General features: G+C 40.9%; 1 protein-coding gene across 1 annotated transcript in view; it reads left to right on the plus strand.

Annotated features, from left to right (window-relative positions):
• The first annotated feature begins 4,881 nt into the window (after nt 1-4,881).
• The window catches only part of LOC120515881 (C-C chemokine receptor type 4-like), a 42,208-nt gene continuing 24,226 nt past the window's right edge, over nt 4,882-22,863 (plus strand). The window contains exon 1 of the mRNA XM_039737236.1: nt 4,882-4,964. The gene's annotated coding sequence lies outside the window, so the exon portion shown is untranslated. The remainder of the gene's footprint in view (nt 4,965-22,863) is intronic.

Genomic DNA, 22,863 nt, shown 5'->3' on the forward strand with positions numbered 1-22,863 from the left:
TTGGGTCAGGATATATAAAAGGACTATGAGAGCTTCCAGACGGCGAGCTGAGCTGGGTGGAATGGTGGCAACGCGTCTGGGAGTTGGAGGATTGTTTAGTATTATTGTATTGTGATTATTTATGAGTAGAGTGGAGGAGAGGGTGCTTTGTGCACTGTGGCGAATTAATAAAGTCATCATTTGGACTTTTATCTGGTGTCTGGAGTCGTGGACAGGGGTTCAAGGGAGTGATAGCGGCCCCTATCTGTCACACCTGGCAGGTAAAAACCTGGGGGTTGGTGTCAGAAATGGCACTCCAGCCACCATTAAAAAAACCTCACACTGTTCCACTCCATCTAAACTAGAGTGGTGCTGATGTGTCACCCATTGCAAGGCTGAACATCCTAATCTGGGATCCTGAGTTGGTCTGTCGCATGGTGGGTGAGGCAAAGTGCCGTATCAGCGCCCGCTCCTAAACTCTTTCTGTCTCTCTCCTCTCTCTTCCTGGCCATCAGACCTTACTTTATTCTTTGTTACTTAGTTGTCTAAAATAAATAAAATTGTCTAATTTTATTTTTAGATTTTTCTTTTTTCTTTCTTCATCTTCTTCATTTGAATGAAAACGTGCTTTAGAAATAAATGATGGTGTTGTTATCACCGCAGACTAATGTCAGGCCTGGGTTTGCCAGGCCCCAAGGTTCTTTCCGAGATGATTGGCAAGAGAGGAACATTCATTTTGAGAATCTGTGGCTAAATCTGCGTGACAGGGTTGATGGCAATGACTGAGATCTGTAATCCTCTGTTTTGTTTTTCGTAAGGCGGGTGAGGAACACTGCAGCTTCAATTTTTTTGTAGTACTCTAGGTTTTTTTGTAGCTAATTGTTGCTTTCATGTAAAGAGAGTCTATGTTGTGATTTGCGGTGCTGTAATTCATCAAAACGATTCAGATGTGTTCAATGATTCCACTGTGCCCTTAGTAGATTTCCTTGTGGTTCTTCTACAGTGACATTACATGTAGTGCCATGATGAAACACGTGTCACCTATTCTGTAATACAATAATTAATGAACAGCTACACAGTGACACTATTGGTATCATGTGTGTGTGGCAAATATCATCCCATTATATAAAAAGGGTGACAGTGCAGATCCAAACAACTATAGGCCAGTAAGCTTAACGTGCATCACAGGAAAATTAATTATTAAGGATAAGATTGAACAACACATGACAAGGACAGGAGTTATTCTGAACAGTCAACGTGGGTTCATAAGAGGGAGGTCGTGTTTTACTAACATGCTGGAATTCTATGAGGGGGCAACAAAAGGATACGATCAGAGTGGAGCAGATGATATTATTGATCTGGACAATGAAAGTAATGAAAACACATTACTTTACCATGGCCTTCTCATAACTTCACTTTAACTTAATACTGATACTCTGTATGTTCAATTCTTCATAATAACTATTCACAGTGGCTCTAAAATCCATACTGACCCCAACTCTCTCTTCTGTTTCTTTTTCCGGTTTCTTTGTGGTGGCGGCCTGCGCCACCACCACCTACTTAAAGCATCATGATGCACCAACATTGATGGACTGAAAGCCAGAAGTCTACGTGACCATCATCATCAGGTCCTTCCATGAAAACCCTAAATACAAAGAGGACTGTTTGACTAATGTTAGGTAGATTGCCCAGAGGGACTGGGGGTCTCGTGGTCTGGAACCCCTACAGATTTTATTTTTTCTCCAGCCTTTGGAGTTTTTTTTGTTTTTTCTGTCCACCCTGGCCATCGGACCTTACTCTTATTCTATGTTAATTAATGTTGACTTATGTTTATTTTTTATTGTGTCTTCTATTTTTCTATTCATTTTTTTAAAGCACTTTGAGCTACATTTTTTTGTATGAATATGCGCTATATAAATAAACTAGCAGACCTGGCGCGCTTCGCTGCACGTTTAACCGGCTAGTTTCGGCAGCGGATCATAGTTTTTCCAATCTAGACGTCCTGTCTTTTCAGATTCTTTTAACCGCCTGGTTTCGGCAGCCAAGCGTCCTTTTCCCAATCTAGAAATCCTGTCTTCTTCAGTTTCGTTTAACCGCCTGATTTTGGCAGCGAATCGTTTTTTTTTCTAACGTAGAAGTCGTTTCTTGTTGAGATTCGTTTAATCGTCTGGTTTTGGCAGCCAAGTGCTTTTTTTCCAACCTAGAAGACCTCTCTTGAGATCCGTTTAATGGCCTCGTTGATTGTATGTCTTCCAAGGTAGTTTCAATACCCATTTCTTGCACGGAGTCTTCTCCCCTTTTATGAGTGACTGTGTATGTACCGCGTGTACTAAACAGTAAATTAGTAAAGGAGAAAGGACTAAACACTAAGGAAAAAGAATGCAAGACCGCGTCAGCTGTGGAGCTCAGCTCAGAGCGAACAGAAGTGAATGAAATAACGTCAATGGGAAGGGAGTTGATCACGTGACCCGCCCGCCCGCCTTAACTCTCAATCCCTCCACAAACACACAAATACAGTCTCTCGGATCTCAACTCTCCTTTATATATATAGATGTTGATTGATTGATTGGACTCTCAGAAAACATTTGATGAGGTGCCACATGAGAGGGTGGGCATCAAACTGAAAGAGGTGGGAGTTCAGGGTGATATTTTTAGATGGGTGCAGAATTGGCTCAGACACAGGAAGCAGAGGGTGATGGTGTGAGGAACCTCATCAGAACTGGCTGATGTTAAGAGTGGTGACCAGCAGGGGGCAGTGCAGGGCCGATGCTATTTTTAATATATTGAAATGTTTTAGATAGGGGCAGCACGGTGGCGCAGTGGGTAGCACTGCTGCCTTGCAGTTAGAAGACCCGGGTTCGCTTCCCGGGTCCTCCCTGTGTGGAGTTTGTATGTTCTCCCCGTGTCTGCAGGGGTTTTCACTGGGTACTACGGTTTCCTCACAGGTTTTCTAAATTGTGCTTGGTGTATGCACGCCCTGCGGTGGACTGGTGCCCTGTATTGGCTGGGATTGGCTCCAGCAGACCCCCCCGTGACCCTGTAGTTAGGATATAGCAAGTTGGATAATGGATGGATGATTTAGATAGGAATATAAGTAACTAGCTGGTTAAGTTTGCAGATGATACCAAGATAGGTGGATTAGCAGATAATTTGGAATCCGTTATATCATCACAGAAGGACTTGGATAGCAGACAGGCTTGGGCAGATGAAATTTAATGTCAGTAAATGTAAAGAATTACACATAGGAAGTAAAAATGTGAGGTTTGAATACACAATGGGCAGTCGGAAAATCAAGAGTACACCGTATGAGAAGGATTTAGGAGTCATAGTGGACTCTAAGCTATCATCTTCCCAGACAGTGTTGAGAAGCCTTTAAGAAGGCTAACAGAATGTCAGGTTATATAGCGCCTTGATGTGTGGAGTACAAGTCACAGGAGGTTCTGCTCAACCTTTATAACACACTGGTGAGGCCTCATCTGGAGTCCTGTGTGCAGTTTGGGACTCCAGGCTACAAAAAGGACATAGCAGTACAAGAGAAGGTCCAGAGAAGAGCGACGAGGCTGATTCAGGGCTACATGGGATGAATTATGAGGAAAGATGAAAAGAGCTGAGTTTTTACAGTTTAAGCAAAAGAAGATTAAGAGGTGACCTGAGTGAAGTGTTTAAAACGATGAAGGGAATTAGTCCAGTGGATCGAGACGGTTATTTTAAAATGAGTTCATCAAGAACACGGGGACACAGTTGGAAACTTGTTAAGGGGAAATTTCGCACAAACATTAGGAAGTTTTTCTTTACACAAAGAACGATAGACACTTGGAATAAGCGACCAAGTAGTGTGGTAGACAGTAAGACTTTAGGGACTTTCAAAACTCGACTTGATGTTTTTTTGGAAGAAATAAGCGGAGAGGACTGGCGAGCTTTGTTGGGCCGAATGGCCTGTTCTCGGCCAGATTCTATGTTCTAATGTTAGTGTGTGTGGTTGATCTGAAGAAATGTCTCCGTGATTCTGTAAGTGTGAGGTTTCTTTAACCATACGAATGCAAAACACAATGTTTTGAACGTCGGACAGCCTGTGTTACAACTGGTGACCGCTTTGAATTTTGTGTTTAGGGTTTTGAAAAATGACATCAAGGTTTTAAAAGTGGTGCCAAGGCGATTGTAAGAAACTGTAAATATAGATTCAGAAAGAGGAAGTCAAAAATGGGAAATAAACATTGAAATGAAGTGTTTTCAGAGTCACTAACCCAGTTGATTCTGTGTCAATCTGAAGGAGTGTTGTGAGACATGTTGTTTAAACAGATAGAAAACTACAGTTAAATAAAAAATGAAACAAACCAAACGGTCTCCTGTTTTTGCATTCAAAAGTGTCAATGATAATTTTAGAAACATTCTAGGAAAACTTTGCTGATAAGACATCATTTTCACAGTAACTTATCCACAACCCGAAAGAGTGGGTGCTGTGAAAAGAGAAAAGTCGAGGAGGGCTTCGTAGGAGGGAGCGAGTCAACGAAATGGCAGAGTGCTTGAGCTCGGGAAGCCCCTGAACTTTATCTCTGCCATCATGCAGGAGCGTTAAAGGAGCCTTCATCTCTGTAGTCAGGTGTCATATACTGATTGCTATCTGAAATAAAAGCATAAAGATATATATATATAGATTTTTCTTTTATTTTACAGCTCATCCAAATTGCTTCCTTTGTATAAAGTGATGTTACCAAAACATTCAGTATTTTGTTTACGCTGGCTTTGTTAAGTTTGTCTCTTAAAATATTTTGATAAATAACACTTTTTTTGTACAATTTTTTTACACTGTAAGTGCATGCGCTGCAATGCTATTTTGATTTTTTTTAAGAAACAGGAAGCTATTTGATGTGCTTTTATATGTCTTATCACGGCCACACTTTTCATATGGAAACCATCTGCAGGCAGCGCCGGTCGGTGTGTGACAGCCAGAACGAACGCCATCCTGATTGACACGTACGCTTAAGGTGGGCCACTTCTTTTTAATAACTCAGAACAAAAAGGACACCCAAGTCTGACAAGAAAGTCTTTCAAAAATGAAATATTGCGCCATATCCAAATAACAGCCTTATGGCTGATATAACTCTGAATAGCAGCATTGTCAACGGAATATTACATTTTTTTTTAATAATTGTATTATTTGAGAAATTAAAAAAAAACTTGATGTTTGTTTCCTGATAATCTGGATGTGCTTTTATGTTTTATGAATTAAGAATTGTGGCAGAAAAAATACACATTGAAAGAGAGAGATATGAAACACACTATATGAAAGATAAGATATGCATTTATGTTTTATGAAGTAAGAATTACCTAAACATTTATTATTGGGGTGGCAGAAAAAAAAAAGATTGAAAGAGAGATATGATAGGCACTATATGATAGACAGGATATGACCTTTATGATTTTTGAGGTAAGAGATATGAAAGGCACTATATGATAGACAGAAAATATTTGGTTTGAATTACATGCATGTTCTATTTAAATTCATAAAGGTTTTCTCCAGGCATTCTGTTTCCTTCCTACAGCTCAAAAACAAAAAACAGGTCATGTTGTTTAGTGGCTCTAAATTCGCTTGGTGCAAGTCAGCGTGGGGGAATGCATAATGGTGGGCTACAATGGACTGGCGCCCTGAACGAGGTTGGTTTCTTGTTTGTGCCTAGTGCTACAGGGAGAGACTCCAGCACCATGTTTGATAAAGTAGAATAAGTGGATTTGATAGACAGATAGATAGATATGAGAGGCACTATTAGACAGATAGATAGATAGATAGATAGATAGATAGATAGATAGATAGATAGATAGATAGATAGATAGATAGATAGATAGATAGATAGATAGATAGATAGATAGATAGATAACAACATTTATTTATATAGCACATTTTCATACAAACAGTAGCTCAAAGTGCTTTACATAACAAAGAATAGAAAAATAAAAGACACAGTAAGAAAATAAAATAAGTCAACATTAATTAACATAGAATAAGAGTAAGGTCCAATGGCCGGGGTGGACAGAAAAAACAAAAAAAAACTCCAGACGGCTGGAAAAAAAAAAAAAAAATCTGCAGGGATTCCAGACCATTAGACTGCCCAGTCCCTTCTGATAGATAGATAGATAGATAGATATGAAAGGCACTATATGATAGATAGATAGATAGATAGATAGATAGATAGATAGATAGATAGATATGAAAGGCACTATATGATAGATAGATAGATAGATAGATATGAAAGGCACTATATGATAGATAGTGCCATATCTGTCTATCTATCTATGATACATGAATATAACCACCTTACCTTGAATGTATAATTAATGTATTTAAAGGACACTATATAACAGATAGACAAAATGTACATATATTAAATGCATTAAATAAATAAGCATAGAGGCAGACAGATCTGAACAGCAATAAATAATATAAATATGAATGCAATAATAAACAAGATTTGCATTATAACAGCATATTTTGCGTTCACTTTACTCATGCTAACTATGGAGTATTTGTTTTCAGTAGTATAAAATAGACAGACAGGTAGCAGTTTATATATCCCCAGTGGGAAATTTGGCTTTTTATAGAAGCTCAATAAATAAATAATTAAATAAATAAATGTTGTATTATAAGAAACAACAAATACACATCAGAATGATTAAAAAGAAAGAAAATAAGAAAGATAAACTTCTGACATGGCTAAAGACAAAAAAGAGCAGTCGCAGTTTTAGTGAGGCGTTACGTAGACAAATCGCTTTTGGGATAAAGGAGCCTCAAAATAAAAAATAAATAAGATAAATAAATAAAGTGTATATTCTGTTTTCATTTTACTGTTACCCAGACAAAAGATTGTGTCTACACTTTAATGCTTTCGTATTCATGAACGGACACATCTTATGTAAGCTTATTAAACACTCAAGTTAAAGTATTGGTTAGCATAGCTTACCACATTTAGTACCTGTAATACTTGACCTTGCTATGCTGATAAAACAATATGAATTTGCAGTCTTTTTAGCTGAATTATTTGTATGGTACTAAAATGAACTTTTTCACTGCGTAAGGTGTCTGTGCATATTTTATTTTTCTCCAAATCTTATCTACCTGCCTATTATAGGAAAGGTACTATGTAATACATACACAGATAAATAGGTAATATAGGAAAGATACCATATAATAAATAGATATGTAGGAAAGTCACTATCTATCGAATGTACAAGATAGATAGATAGATAGATAGATAGATAGATAGATAGATAGATAGATAGATAGATAGATAGATAGATAGATAGATATACTGCCTTGATAGTTCTTTTTCTCATTTATTTTTACAAATTGATGCCAACTAACTAATATATGAAAATAGCTTATCTGTCTAAGGAATCGACTCATTTAACTCGGTGCCACCACCTATAATGAAAAGCAAGTCTCATGTGGAATGATCACTGTTAGGCAAATACCTCCCCATTTTTCTAACGAACTAAAAATATAAAAACTATAAATAAAATATTATTATTTCTTAAATTTCCCTTGGTAAATTCCTCGTCCACCTTGCACCCTGCACTTAAATGCTTTCGTGTTTGTGATGGGGCACATACTGGGCATTTCTGCCCGATCTCGCTGTGGCAGGCGTCATCCCTCCACTCAACACCCCGACTCAATTACTTTAAGAGAATGGATGGACGAATTTCACTTTGTTATCAAGCATATAACAAGGACCAACGTCAACACCTCGTCCAAACGCAAGACGAAAGTGTCATTCTAGAAATAGCCGGAGTAAGCCACTCGTTAATGGGACACGCAGGCTGTTTCAATAAAAGCTCTTTACTTTTCTTACTTTTTTAACATTCTGACTCGTATGAAGTCATCACATATCTTGCTTCGCTTTTTTGAGCGTGGCCTTCAAGCCTTAAAGTTCAAACCACCGCCTAAACATCTCGATTTGACATCTAGTAATATTTTGTACTCCTTTAAAAGGCATTATCTCTGTTTCAGTCATTTTGCAAATCATCTGCTCTTTGTTAATCGCATTTTCGAAGAATTCAAAGTCATTTTCAAACTTCCGACTTTACAATGCAGAAATGTGTTAGTTGTGGTTTTAATATGTAAGATTTTCTTGGGGAATGATAAAATAAAAAAGTTCCTTCCACGCCTGTCTGTTTTCGCTGTAATGGATGCGCATGCGCTGCCTCACGTATGCGCGCTTGGCACGGCGGACCAGCATGGCAAGGGAGTTTGGCGTCTGAAACACTTGTAGGGGGATTTGGTTGGGGGGTTATGTGTTGTATGGTGCGATAAAGTTCGAAAAATGTAACAAGTAACACACTTAACATGATATTTAGTGAGCGGTTTGAAGCACTTTACTGGGTTGTGTGGTTCCACTGCTTGACAAAGAAGCATTTAATTCTGGAATGGACTCTGTGCGTATTTGCATTGGTATTTTGTGCTTTGAAAAGATAAAATGTGGACAAAACAGAAATATTAAGGTATAGTTGCTTATCTGAAAGGATACAACTGATCCAGAAAAACTGAACGTAGTTTGAGTTATGGTAAGGCAGCGAGTTATTATTTATGGGATCTATCACAGATCTAAGATTCTTTTTAGGATTTTCGTCTGTATGGTTGTTTTTGGAACCCCAGGCGCGGCTACATTATTCAATAGAATGTCTCTTGTGCAACAGTTCTGAGAAAGTCTGGCAGTGGCATCGCAGTCAGCGCGCTGTCTTCCGTTTTTCGTGCTTTGAAATGGCGTTACAAATGTCTTCATGTTAAAGATTAGGGTCAAAGGACAGAGAAACGATGGGCCGGGGGAGATGGAGTAGACACGTGTCGATCATTTCCATTCATTCATCACACCCGCTTTGGGTCTTAAAGGAGGTAGAATACAAAATCGCACCCACTTCCGCACTTAATTATTACTATGCGGCTAAGACTTTTAATTATCACAACATTTGAAATATGTTTCTATTTCTCTCGTCTTTCGATTGGAGGACAGGCAGGTACAGTGAGTTGCGCAGGGTCACACAGTGTCAGTACTGGGACTTGAACACAAAACCACAGAGGTTTAAGTCTTGAGCAGTAACCACTACACCACACTGTCTGCCTAATCAAACAGAGGAGTCGTAAATCCGGGAGAAGAAGGCAGGAGCTGTGATACATCAAGTTTTGAATTACTTGTTAGCTAAGAACTTGTTACAGCGCGTTCAGCCTTCACTCCGTGAACGGATAAATAATCGGAACTGATGCGGCACCGCGAGACACTGCGTCACCGCACCGTCCTAAATTCGACGACGGAGTCGAAAATGGAATCTTCCACACTATGATAACGTTTGTGAATGTAATTTGCCTGGGGACCTAATGCCGTTATAGCGCTCAGAGCCTGCACCGTGTAAAGGGCGCTATACAAAATTACGGTAAACTAAAATGATGCGGCAACGAGAGGTGCGCACTAAACATCTTTGAAGAATTGAACGGGCTGGCCGGAAATCTTATTGACATTCATCATTCCTAAACGTGAAAAGTAACGGAAGGGTGAACAATAAACGAGACCCGTTCCGATCTAAATCCGAGTGGAGTGGCCTGTGACAAAATTCCGTGTTGGTGGTCTTCAGTTTTCCACTACCTGACTGAACCCCTGACCGGCTGCACTGTGAACACATCCGTCCGTTTTTATACCCGCATGGCCCTCCACAATAGGCTCAACACTTTCCGGGGTCCTTCATCCAACACCACCCGTATTTGTCCAAAAGGCAAGGTCACGTAGCGTTAATATGTGATAAGGCGATTAGTGGGCACCATTCTTACATTCAGCCGGATACGCTTCCATATTCAATGTTCAATATGTGCAGCACTGACATAAGATTAAAAAAAAGGTGAGCGTTCTGAACTTGTCAGGAGTTCTGCTCAGAACTCCTTTCATTACTACATGCAGTAAAAAATGCATTCCAATAGATTGTGCCCTGCAAACATTATTGCTGAAGACATCCAAGAGACAGAAACTGGAAAGAAATCCGCTAATCCTCCTCAATAAAATGAGTATTTGTGTATCCGTCCTGTTGCCAAGTCTCTCTTATATGCCGTTTAGTATGAGATAAAAGCAGTGCTAATGTTTGCGATGCATGCAACATCTGTTGGAATGGGAAATGCAATGCATTGCGTTAATGTAAATGTTTGTAATGCCCCACCTGACAAAAGCAATGCGTTTTATTACTACATGCATTACAAAAAACATTCCAAGAGATGGTGCCCTGCTAACGTTAATGCTGAGTACGTCCAACAGAGGGTAACTGCTGGAGGGACAGAAATCAGCTTATCCTCCTTAATAAGAGAACGCGTGTCTGTGTATTTGTGTGGTTGCTATGTCTCTGTTATATATCATTTAGTATGGGATAAAAACAGTGCTAAAGTTTGCAGTGCACCATCTGCTGCAATGAGAAATGCTCTGCAATTTATTGCTTCAAATGTTTGTAGTGCACCATCTGCTGGAATGACAAATGCAATGCATTGTATTACTACAATGCAATGTGCAACGTGCCACCTTTTGTAATGAAAACCACAATACATTTTATTACTACATGCATTCCAAAAAACATTTCAATAGATGGTGCTCTGCAAACGTTAACACTGAATATGTCCAACAGAGAGTAACTGCCAGACAGACAGAAATCAGCTTATCCAACCTTAAAGAACAAATGCCTGTGTCATTGTCTGGGTTATTTGTGTGCCCCGGTGTCTCTGATATATGACATTTATTATGAGATAAAAGCAGTGCTAAAAAGTTTGCAGTGCACCGTCTGTTGGACTGTGAAATACTCTGCATTTTATTGCTTCAAATGTTTGTGATGCACCATCTGTTGGAATGGCAAATGCAATGCAGTGTACCACCACAGATGTTTGCAATCCACCACCTGTTGTAATGAGAAATGCAATACATTTTATTACTACATGAATTACAAAGAAACGTTTCAATAGATGGTTCTCTGCAAACGTTAACGCCGAATACATCCAATAGAGAGCAACTGCCAGATGGACAGAAATCAGGTGATCCACCTTATTTAAAGTGCAAATGCCTGTGTGATTGTCTGTGTTATTTGTCTGCCCCTGTGGTTGCTATGTCTCTGATATATGACATTTATTATGAAGTAAAAGAAGTGGTAATGTTTGCAAAGCACCATCTGTTGGAATGCAACATGCAATGCATTTTATTGCTTCAAATGTTTGTGATGCACCATCTGTTGGAATGGTAAATGCAATGCATTGTATTATTATATGCATTACAAAATATACTCCAATAGAGGGCCCTCTGCAAACGTTAACACTGAACACGTCTAACAGAGAGTAACTGCAGAAATCGACTAACTGACCTTAATAAAAGGACAAGTGTCTGTGTGGGTGTGGCTGCTGCAGTGTCCCCCATAATGTTTCATTGACTTATTCCTTTGCGCCACAGTTTAAAATTACAAGTCAAACAATTCAGACATGAGAAAAGTGCAGAAAGGTTTATGCATATATTTTGGTCTCACCATGTAGAAATGACAACACTTTATATACAAACACTCTTATAAAAATTCCAAAATGCCCTGGCATCAATAATTCTCTAGTAAAACCTCAGAAGTGTCCTGACATCAATAATTCTTTGGTACGATCACTAAAATTCCAGTTTTATCAATTTTATCAATAAATGCCTTTCATCATTCATACAGTATATTTGGGTTGGTTAGTGGCGCACTTAAATCACTAAGCCTGTGGCTCCTTACACCTCTGCCTCCCACACAGCCCTTAATCTTATTTTTGTGATCTAAGTTTTGCCCCCTGAGGCCGATGGCGTTTTATCATTGCCACTCATCTGTAAATCAGAAGGTCCTTCCTGCTTCATTGAACGTCTGCATTTGATGTATTCAGAAACAGATAAAGTGTAAAGAATCCTCCCTCTGATCACAGGCCTTTTACATACGCTTCAGACTTCTATCCTGGCAGCATCAAGTGTAAGGCAAGGACACTCGGGGTCCTTGCAAGTCAAGGCCAGGATGGGGTGCCAGGCCTTACCGGTTCAGTTTGGAATCACCAGTTAAGCTAATCTGTATGTTTTTGAAGAAGTGATTGGGAAATTGGAGCACCTGGAGGAAGACCCTAAGAGAACTTCACGTGGGCAGCAGCCAAGTACAGGAGTCAAACCCAGAATGCTGGATCCGCGAGGCAGCAGTGATAACCACTTGGCCATCATGTCACCCACTGTGTGATGAGACCAGTCCAACCTGGCATTGATGTGAACCCCCTAGTACTTGTACCGGTGCACCACTTCCATATCCACTCCCTCAATAGTGACCGAACATAGACGTTCTTTGGTGCGGCAAAAGTTAAAAAGCACTTGTTTGCTTTTGCTGAAGTTAAGTTGCAGAGAATTCTTTCTGTGCCAAGAAACAAAGTTCTCCACCGTACTCCTCTCCTCTGTCTCATCCCCGTTATCAACGGATTGCCTATAATTTGGGTGCTAATAATTTCCCATAGACATGATGTCTAGTCAGATAGCAAGTCTTGGTCTCTGAATGTGTTAAATTATATGACTAGGGCTGACTGATTACACAAGTTTCTTGCAACTTCCCAATTGCCAAGTACCATGATGTCACCTCGTTTTGGTAGCCAGTCAGCACGGAGCATGATGGAGTAGGCAGCAGTCTGTGTGTTCTGCTAAAAAAGCAGGTGGATTGAAAAGAGACCAGGAGAAGAAATGTGAGTGAAAAACCAGCGTGTTCCAGTAAACGTCAGTCATCAGTCATTTTCCAACTCACTATATCCTAACACAGGGTCACGGGAGTCTGGTGGAGCCAGCACAGGGCGCAAGGCAGGATCAAACCCCGGACAGGGTGCCAGCCCACCGCAGGGCACAGACCCACACACCAAACATGCACTAGAGACAATCTAAGATTACCAATGCACCTAACTTGCATGTCTTTGGACTGTGGGAGGAAACCCACGCAGATACAGGGAGAACATGCAAACTCCACGCAGGGAGGATCCGGGAAGTAAACCCAGGTCTCCCAGGTAGCCCAGCAACATTCAACAACAACATTTATTTCTATAGCACATTTTCATACAAATAATGTAGCTCAAAGTGCTTTACATGATGAAGAAAGAGAAATAAAAGACAAAGTAAGAATTAGAAGCAGAGAACACTAATTAACATAGGACTAGGCTGACCCGCCTTTTAGGGCGACCGACTTTTAAGTTGACCACTTCTTAAGGCAATTCAATCTGTAGATCAATTTGATATTTTATACAAACTCATTCATTTGGTTATATTGCATTTGAGCGGTATTACTTTAATACTCGTAGTTTCTGTTATTTTTGTGATGAAATTTAAACTTTTTTTCTATATTGAGGTCGCCCTTTTGAACCCCCCTGATATTTACTACGCGGTGAGGCATTTGTACTCCATCAACATTAATTATTTCCAGAGACATTATTTTGTCTATTTTTCCAGCGCATCGCGCACAAAAGCAAGGGAACGATGGGAGCACCAGAACTCTGCTCACATCATGTCGCTTCGTACCGCAAGCTGCAAGTAGTAAGTCTGTGATAAGCGGAATACCGCTACGCTTTCCACTCACGGGACAGAAGGACAATCCCGACCGCTTTTATATAGTAAGAAAGAAGAAGAAGATATCGCACAGTCTGGAGTAGAAAATCATCTTTTACCTGGAAAAACGAAACTACAAATCCCATCGTGCATTGCAAAATGGACGGGGCGTGTGTGAAACTCCACGCCTGCGTAGCACTCACGGGACGGAACGACAATCCAGACCGCTTTTATATAGTAGGATTAAAGCAAGGTCCGATGGCCAGGGAGGGCAGAAAAAAACAAAAAAACTCCAGACGGCTGAAGAAAAAATAAAATCTGCAGGGGTTCAGAGGCCGCAAGACCACCCAGCCCCCTCTGGGCATTCTACCTAACATAAATGATCAGTCCTCACTGGGTTCTCATGGAAGGACTTGATGATGACGGTCACGTGGACTTCTGGCCTTTAATCCATCAGTGTAGGGACATCACGGTGCTTTGATCAGATGGTGGTGGCGAAAACTGGGGAAAGAACAGAAGAGAGAGTAGGGGTAAGTACGGATTTTGGAGCCACCATGAATAGTAATGATAATTAAATGAATACACAGAGCATCAGGATTAAACTACAATGAAGTTATGAGAAAGCCATGTTAAAGTAATGTGTTTTTATCAGTTTTTTAAACTGCTCCACCGTATCAGCCTGATGAATTCCTATCGGCAGGCTATTCCAGATCTGAGGTGCATAACAGCAGAAGGCCGCCCGCCTCACCAGTTCCTTTAAGTTTTGCTCTTGGAATTCTAAGGAGACCCTCATTTGAGGATCTGAGGTTACGATTTGGAGTGTAAGGCGTCAGACACTCCGATATATAAGATGGAGCGAGATTCATAAAACACTTCTTAAAATCTTAGCAAAAAGCGCCCACGCTTTTATTTTACTAGTGATATATGAGAGACTTATTTTCTACTTTTAAGTACACTTTTTAACTTAATATAAGCGTGGTTTTTAAAAAGTATTTTTTTATATATATATTATTTTCTTTAAACCTTATAGTCTTGGATTTGTTGTAAAATAATTTTGTAATCAATATTTTAACACTTCCTTTAATATTTCTATGTGTTACTAACGGCATCTATTGGTGAAATCTTTTAACTATTCCTCATATGAAAATTTCATTTCTTAATCAACATGGATTAATTGATTAATTAGTGAAACTGATTATTTATAGGGTGGCACGGTGGCGCAGTGGTAGCGCTGCTACCTCACAGTTAGGAGACCCGGGTTCGCTTCCCGGGTCCTCCCTGCGTGGAGTTTGCATGTTCTCCCCGTGTCTGCGTGGGTTTCCTCCGGGTGCTCCGGTTTCCTCCCACAATCCAAAGACATGCAGGTTAGGTGGATTGGCGATTCTCAATTGGCCCTAGTGTGTGCTTGGTGTGTTTGTGTGTGTCCTGCGGTGGGTTGGCACCCTGCCCAGGATTGGTTCCTGCCTTGTGCCCTGTGTTGGCTGGGATTGGCTCCAGCAGACCCCGTGACCCTGTATTTTGATTCAGCGGGTTAGAAAATGGATGGATGGATGATTATTGATTCATGTATTGTCATCAGAGGTGAGTAAGTGTGCAACATTTCAAGTCATTTGAATAACAGGAAGTGGGTTAAATATCGATTACAAGATACAACAAACAGGTGAAGTTAAAAGAAGCGTGGTAATAATAATAACAACAAATAATCAATCGTACCCCCTCTTAACCTCCCTTTACTGAAGTCCCTCTGTCTCTCCTCACAGCTCAGACATCTTAGCCCCCTATCCAGTCTGTTTGCTCTCCTCTGTGCTTTCTCTAACAAACATTGTTAGATTTTCTTTTGGAATATGTAGAACAAAACTACATGCAGGTGGAGAGTAGTGACATGTTGAATGCTTAATAGCACATGCAAGTAAGAATGTCACTGTTCTCTGTACATGCGACAGTACTAACCCTATAAACTAGTGTGTTAAACAGCTTCTCGATTTGTACTCTGCACATCATAGAACTCCATAACTTACCATCTCAGCCTTCTTCGTCACTTCTGTCCAGAACACTTGGTGGCAGCCCCCCGGGTTGCATCAGGACCACAATCATGTTGGGCTCCGTGGCCAATGCCAGGGGGGAGCTGCACGGCTTCCTGAGCGCGTGTAGGCTGTGACGCAGCCACCCCCGGAAGTGCAGCCTGAATGGGGTCAACGAGCACCTGGAGCACTTCCGGGGGTGCTATAAGAGGAGCCTGCGGCCAGTCGGGTGTTCCACGATTGTGGCCCTGATGCAACCCAGGGGGGCTGCCACCAAGCATTCCGGGGGACGTAGTGTGCAGCCCATGTCTGCTCCCCTGGATTCAGTGCCAAAGGGGCGTCCCGGCCGGGCATGGGTTCCAGCCGTCCGCCACAACTTATATGGGACAAATATGTGATTACATTAGGCTTCTTTAAAAAAAAATAACAGGATTTCAATAATTAGTCGTTACACTTTATTCAGGGATAGGTGAATATGTACAGTATGTAAGCTTAATACATAATAACAGGAATCTTACTTTGTAAAAAAATGAATGTCTCTGTCTGTGCCAGCAAAACGGTGAATGCCAAACCACTCATTCATTGTAAGGGTCACAATTTATTTCCTCAGCTGGTGGATCTCCTCTCTGAGAGACGTGTTTTTATCAATCGCTGAGTCGACAACTGCTGAATCCGGAGCCAAAGCATAGTCGCGGTCCTTGAGGATTTTATCATCCTCCTCCTCCTCCTCGCCCAGTGTGTCATCCTCTGTTGGTCGCTTTCTCATCTCCCAAACCGCACGTCTTGATCTGAAAATCTTTTCCTTCATGGTCTCAGATTCCAAACGGCCTGTCGTATGCCTTTTTGCTCAAGAGTGGCTTCCTTCTATGCCCTGTATAATAAACGCCTGATTGATGGAGTGCTGCTGAGATGTTTGTCCTTCCAACAGGTTCTCCCATCTCAGCAGAGGACTTCTGGAGCTCTCTCACAGTGAGCATTGGGTTCTGTGTCGCCTATCTGACAAGATCCTTCTTGTTTAGTTAGTCAGTATGGTCAGAAGGCCAACTCTAGGAAGAAACTTCCTCCATCTCCTAATTCCTGAGGCTACCACGCTCCTGGGAGCACTCAAGGCTTTAGAAATGGTTTTATCCCCTTGCTCTGAGCTTTGCCTCAGCACAATTTAATTGGTGGGGGTCTACAGACAGTACCTTGGACTTCATGGCTGGATTTTTCTCCCTGACTTGCTGTGTGAATTGTGGGACTTTCTATACACTGGTACACACATGCCTTTGCTAAATGATATCCAATCATTTTCTATATTTATTAATTTTTATATTTTATAGCATCCATTACCTGCAGCAAGTTCACAGATAAATGCAATTTTAAACTTTACAACTTGCTAATGAAATGACGAGTACACATAAAGACACAGATTTGTTTAAACAGACAGGAAACAAGATAGTCTGAAACGGTTTAACATAAGAGAAGCCCAGTACCGAATGTCCATTAACACCACTGAGCTCAGGCCAATTGACAACGAGGAACAGCAGTCAGCAGCATCAATAGGAAAAATTAACGTCCGGGTGGTCCCCACTCAGTTAGAACAGACAAAGTCAGACACAATCACATTTCTGGAGACCCTGGTCAAACGGATGCCCCCCAACCTTCTGGTCTAATTCTATGACAGAATCCGACTGACACCCTTGACTCCACTACGCAGATCTTCAGAGGTGCTATCCTAGGACTCTGGTGAGAACACATTTAACCATTAGTCAAATGTAACACAAGTAAACACAAAATGCAGTTTTTATATGATGGTTTTTATTATTTAGGGAGAAAAAAAAAATCCAAACCTACATGGCCCTGTGTGAAAAAGTAATTGCCCCCTTGTTTTAAAAGAACCTAACTGTGGTGTATCACACCTGAGTTCAATTTCTGTAGCCACCCCCAGGCCTGATTACTGCCACACCTGTTTCAATCAAGAAATCACTTAAATAGGAGCTGCCTGACACCGAGAAGTAGACCAAAAGCACCTCAAAAGCTAGACATCATGCCAAGATCCAAAGAAATTCAGGAACAAATGAGAACAGAAGTCATTGAGATCTATCAGTCTGGTAAAGGTTAGAAAGCCATTTCTAAAGCTTTGGGACTCCAGCGAACCACAGTGAGAGCCATTATCCACAAATGGCAAAAACATGGAACAGTGGTGAACCTTCCCAGGAGTGGCCGGCCGACCAAAATTACCCCAAGAGCGCAGAGACGACTCATCCGAGAGGTCACAAAAGACCCCAGGACAACATCTAAAGAACTGCAGGCCTCACTTGCCTCAATTAAGGTCAGTGTTCACGACTCCACCATAAGAAAGAGACTGGGCAAAAACGGCCTGCATGGCAGATTTCCAAGGCGCAAACCACTGTTAAGCAAAAAGAACATTAGGGCTCGTCTCAATTTTGCTAAGAAACATCTCAATGATTGCCAAGACTTTTGGGAAAATACCTTGTGGACTGATGAGACAAAAGTTGAACTTTTGGAAGGCAAATGTCCGTTACATCTGGCGTAAAAGGAACACAGCATTTCAGAAAAAGAACATCATAGCAACAGTAAAATATGGTGGTGGTAGTGTGATGGTCTGGGGTTGTTTTGCTGCTTCAGGACCTGGAAGGCTTGCTGTGATAGATGGAACCATGAATTCTACTGTCTACCAAAAATCCTGAAGGAGAATGTCCGGCCATCTGTTTGTCAACTCAAGCTGAAGCGATCTTGGGTGCTGCAACAGGACAATGACCCAAAACACACCAGCAAATCCACCTCTGAATGGCTGAAGAAAAACGAAATAAAGACTTTGGAGTGGCCTAGTCAAAGTCCTGACCTAAATCCAATTGAGATGCTACGGCATGACCTTAAAAAGGCGGTTCATGCTAGAAAACCCTCAAATAAAGCTGAATTACAACAATTCTGCAAAGATGAGTGGGCCAAAATTCCTCCAGAGCGCTGTAAAAGACTCATTGCAAGTTATCGCAAACGCTTGATTGCAGTTATTGCTGCTAAGGGTGGCCCAACCAGTTATTAGGTTCAGGGGGCAATTACTTTTTCACACAGGGTTATGTAGGTTTGGATTTTTTTTTTCTCCCTAAATAATAAAAACCATCATTTAAAAACTGCATTTTGTGTTTACTTGTGTTATATCTGACTAATGGTTAAATGTGTTTGATGATCAGAAACATTTTGTGTGACAAACATGCAAAAGAATAAGAAATCAGGAAGGGGGCAAATAGTTTTTCACACCACTGTAGTATTATTGGTGGCAGCAGTGCCCATGCCAAGACTCTTTGCCAAACTGCATTTGTTGCACTTTAACCTTTTAATTCTGTTTTGGTGAAGCGTGAAGCCACGAAGGGGGCAAACCAGCTTAACATGGCACCAGTGCCAGGCCGCTTATAACTAGGGAGGGTTAATGTCAGGTATGGCATCCAGCTGTAAAACGATAGCCAAAATCATTTATGATATAAAAGGTTGTGCAAACACATCAAACCCACACAGAAGTGGAAAAACATGAAGATGAAGAAGAAGAAGAAGAAGCTGACTTAATGGCCAATTAAACTTTTGTCACCCCAGCTGTGGCTCTGGCACTCTCTCGGTTTCACAGTTCAGTTATGGCAGCAAACACAAACATCCTGTTTCTCACTTTGGCTTCAAAAAATAGAGAGTTGTCAACAGAAAACAAAAAATACAGACATAAATGAGCAATGTGAATGTAGATAAACACACTAAAGGTCAAATTCATTTTTCTTGAATTTTGTCTTTTTTGTTGATTGGCACCCTGGCATTCAAACCGATAAAGTTAAACTAAAGCTCAGAGGACCTTTGACATGGTAAGAGACCTCGCATTATGCCTTTGTTCCTTATCTGAATCAAGTCTGATGGGGGATTTCTCTACCTAACATTGACCTTAACATTTGGTCAAATATTCTTAGACCCTGCTTACAGAAATTAAAAACGTGTAAAATATATTCCATCCATCCTCTAACCCGCCGAATCCGAATACAGGGGTCCGCTGGAGCCAATCCCAGCCAACACAGGAACAAATCCTGGGCAGGGTGCCAACCCACCGCAGAACACACACAAACACACCAGGGCCAATTTAGAATCGCCAATCCACCTAACCTGCATGTCTTTGGAGTGTGGGAGGAAACCGGCGCGCCCGGAGGAAACCCACACAGACACGGGAGAACATGCAAACTCCACGCAGGGAGGACCCGGGAAGCGAACCCGGGTCTCCTAACTGCGAGGCAGCAGCGCTACCACTGCGCCACCGTGCCGCCCGTAAAATATATTTTTACTAATATATCACTTTCTATAAGATTATATTTACAATATGGTATAAAACATCTGAAGAAAACATGTGTTACAGTATATTGCAGTATACTGAAATATATAGTAAAACATGTCAATTATTACAGTTTTTGCATATTGCAGTATATCTTCCAAAATATAAAAATATACTTCCCAATATCTCTCTACTGAAAACTGTATTTCATAATGAGACTCTCTGTATTGATGGACAGTCCATTTCTTGTACAATGTACTTTTAAATATACTGTAAATTCTATTTATAGTATACCGCGTAATACAACATTAAACCCACCTGCCTAACATATTGTTTGTCCCCCTCATGCCACCAAAACAGCTCTGCATTTCATAATGAGATTTTCTGTAATGGTGGACAGTCCAATTCTTTCCAACCCTGGTCTCTCTTAGGCACCCTGGGTGTTATCTATAATTCTTTGCATTTATATTGCGCTTTTCTCACTACTCAAAGCGCTCAGCTATTGCAGGTTAAGGGCCTCGCTCAAGGGCCCAACAGAGCAGAGTCCCTTTTGGCATTTACAGGATTTGAACCAGCGACCAACCTCTGCATATTCCAGGCCCAAAGATCCAGGAGCCTCGTTTATAAAGCTTGTATTTAAGGCAGTAGTAACCTGTTGAACATATTCGTGCTTGTTGTTAGGTCACCAAATAATGAGTCTTTGCATGCGTCTAATTTAGAGACGAGAACTTCTATCTCACCCTACAGGATGCGTTATGTGACTGCACTACCAGCCAATGAAGGTTTGCAGCATTGTAACTGCATATGTATGAAGTTGATTAGCATGGTTCATATAAGGCTGTTTCAGGGTGGAGCCAGGCGGAGCCATGTACGCACATTTACAAGATAACTGTGATATATAAAGTGTAAATTGCACAGAAATGTGCGCATGCCAGGTTTTAAGTATTTTAAATATTGTATCGTTGTCTGCGGGCGGCACGGTGGCGCAGTGGTAGTGCTGCTGCCTTGCAGTTAGGTGACCCGGGTTCGCTTCCCGGGTCCTCCCTGCATGAAGTTTGCATGTTCTCCCGTGTCTGCGTGGGTTTCCTCTGGGCGCTCCGGTTTCCTCCCACAATCCAAAGACATGCAGGTTAGGTGGATTGGCGATTCTCAATTGGCCCTAGTGTGTGCTTGTGTGTGTCCTGCGGTGGGTTGGCACCCTGCCCAGGATTGGTTCCTGTGTTGGCTGGGATTGGCTCCAGCAGACCCCCGTGACCCTGTATTTGGATTCAGCGGGTTAGAAAATGGATGAAATGGATCGTTGTCCGCATATTGATCTGGCAAAATTTTACACTGGATTCCCATCCTGACGTAACCCTCCCCATTTATCCGGGCTTGGGACCAAAGTGAAGAAACCCACTGATCTGTGCATCCCCTGTGGCTGGGGTTTGGCTAACCCTAACCTTAATTCTAACCCTAATTTTAAATATTTTGTGTTTTGTTTCTATGTGCCCAAACCATACGATAACTGAATGTAGCGCCTTGTTAGTTAGTTAATGGCTTCCAGCACAGCAGGCATGACGGAGTGAAGCTTGGCTGAGATAATCCCTGAAATGTTGGCCAGCTCACTGAGAAGTGACATCAAGTAGTGTCAACTACTGAAAAATAAAACAAAAAAGGTCTTCATACGCAACATTGGGCCTCCTAAAAGGGAACTAAAATGAAGTCTGTGCATCATATTCTTTAATATGTTTGTCACCCCAACGTTCATTACAATAACTTCTTGGTGGTATGAATTATTACACATAATAATAAAGTTGTCATTTTCCTGATTTGGCTGCATTTCCCTACTTGATCAGGGGTGTCATCATTTCCCAGTTTCTCAGAAGTGTTGTGTACAGATGGATCGGAGTTGCCGTAAATATACACCGGTTCTCCTGTCAAGTTTTCTTTTATAAATCCCGATGTTTGCGAGGGAAATTGCATACGCACATTTCAACTCTTTTTTTGTGCATACGAAAGCTTTATAAATGAGGACCCTGCTCCTTTAATTATTGCTATTAATTCACAATGTGGGTTATATATTATACGAATGGACGATTATTCTTTTGTGGGATGAATAAAGCAGCTAATGCAAACTAAATACAAAATAAATAAATAAATAAACAAACCCTGCAGACAATGAGCACACAGACAGATGTTCTGATACGTCTTTCTTAGGTTCAAATTCATGTGCTTGCTGTTATGATTTGCTTTCATTTTTACTGCAGTTTGCTTTTGGATTTTTCTGTTTTGAATATTACTTAATTCAACTCTGTTGTTTCCGTAATTTATTTGGTTTTTATATCTAGAGCTTATATTTTTGTTCCATCTATCTGACACTATTAGTTTTTTTCAAATGAGATGCAGAGATGTTGACATTTGGATTATTATGGTAATTAATGATAGATAAGTGCCATTTTACGTCACAGATGCAAACAATACAGCGGTTGGGCCTTTTAAATTACAGATCAACGGAGATTACAGATTAACAAACAAGTCTATGGGGATGAGTCTTACACTGTTTAGATCCCTGCCTCTCATTCTTTTAACTACAACTGTTGGTTCTGATTTTCGTCTTACAAAGAAGATGGGATAGGCTCTCAGCTTCAGAATTATGCTTGGCTTTATGCCGATGCTTTACAATTTTCATGGTGTCTCCGCTTAAGCATCCAAACAGCGACAATACGATGAAGTTCTTACTTGCACATTTCGCACTAAGTGTCAAAACATCAATGTGTTGAAGGGTCATTGTGAGCACTTGAACTGACCAGAAGATGGCAACTTAAGGTGAAAATCATAGTCACTAAAATGAGAGATGGGTTAAAGCCAGAAAGGTGACCCAAACCAAGGGGTAAAAACAGGAACAAAGGCAAAAAAAAAAAAAAGAGTTCAAAAACCAGAAACGATACTTGACACTTAGCCTACTTGAAAAAGAAGAACCTAACTGATACTA

Source organism: Polypterus senegalus, chromosome 15, assembly GCF_016835505.1.
Source record: "Polypterus senegalus isolate Bchr_013 chromosome 15, ASM1683550v1, whole genome shotgun sequence".
NCBI lineage: Eukaryota > Metazoa > Chordata > Cladistia > Polypteriformes > Polypteridae > Polypterus > Polypterus senegalus.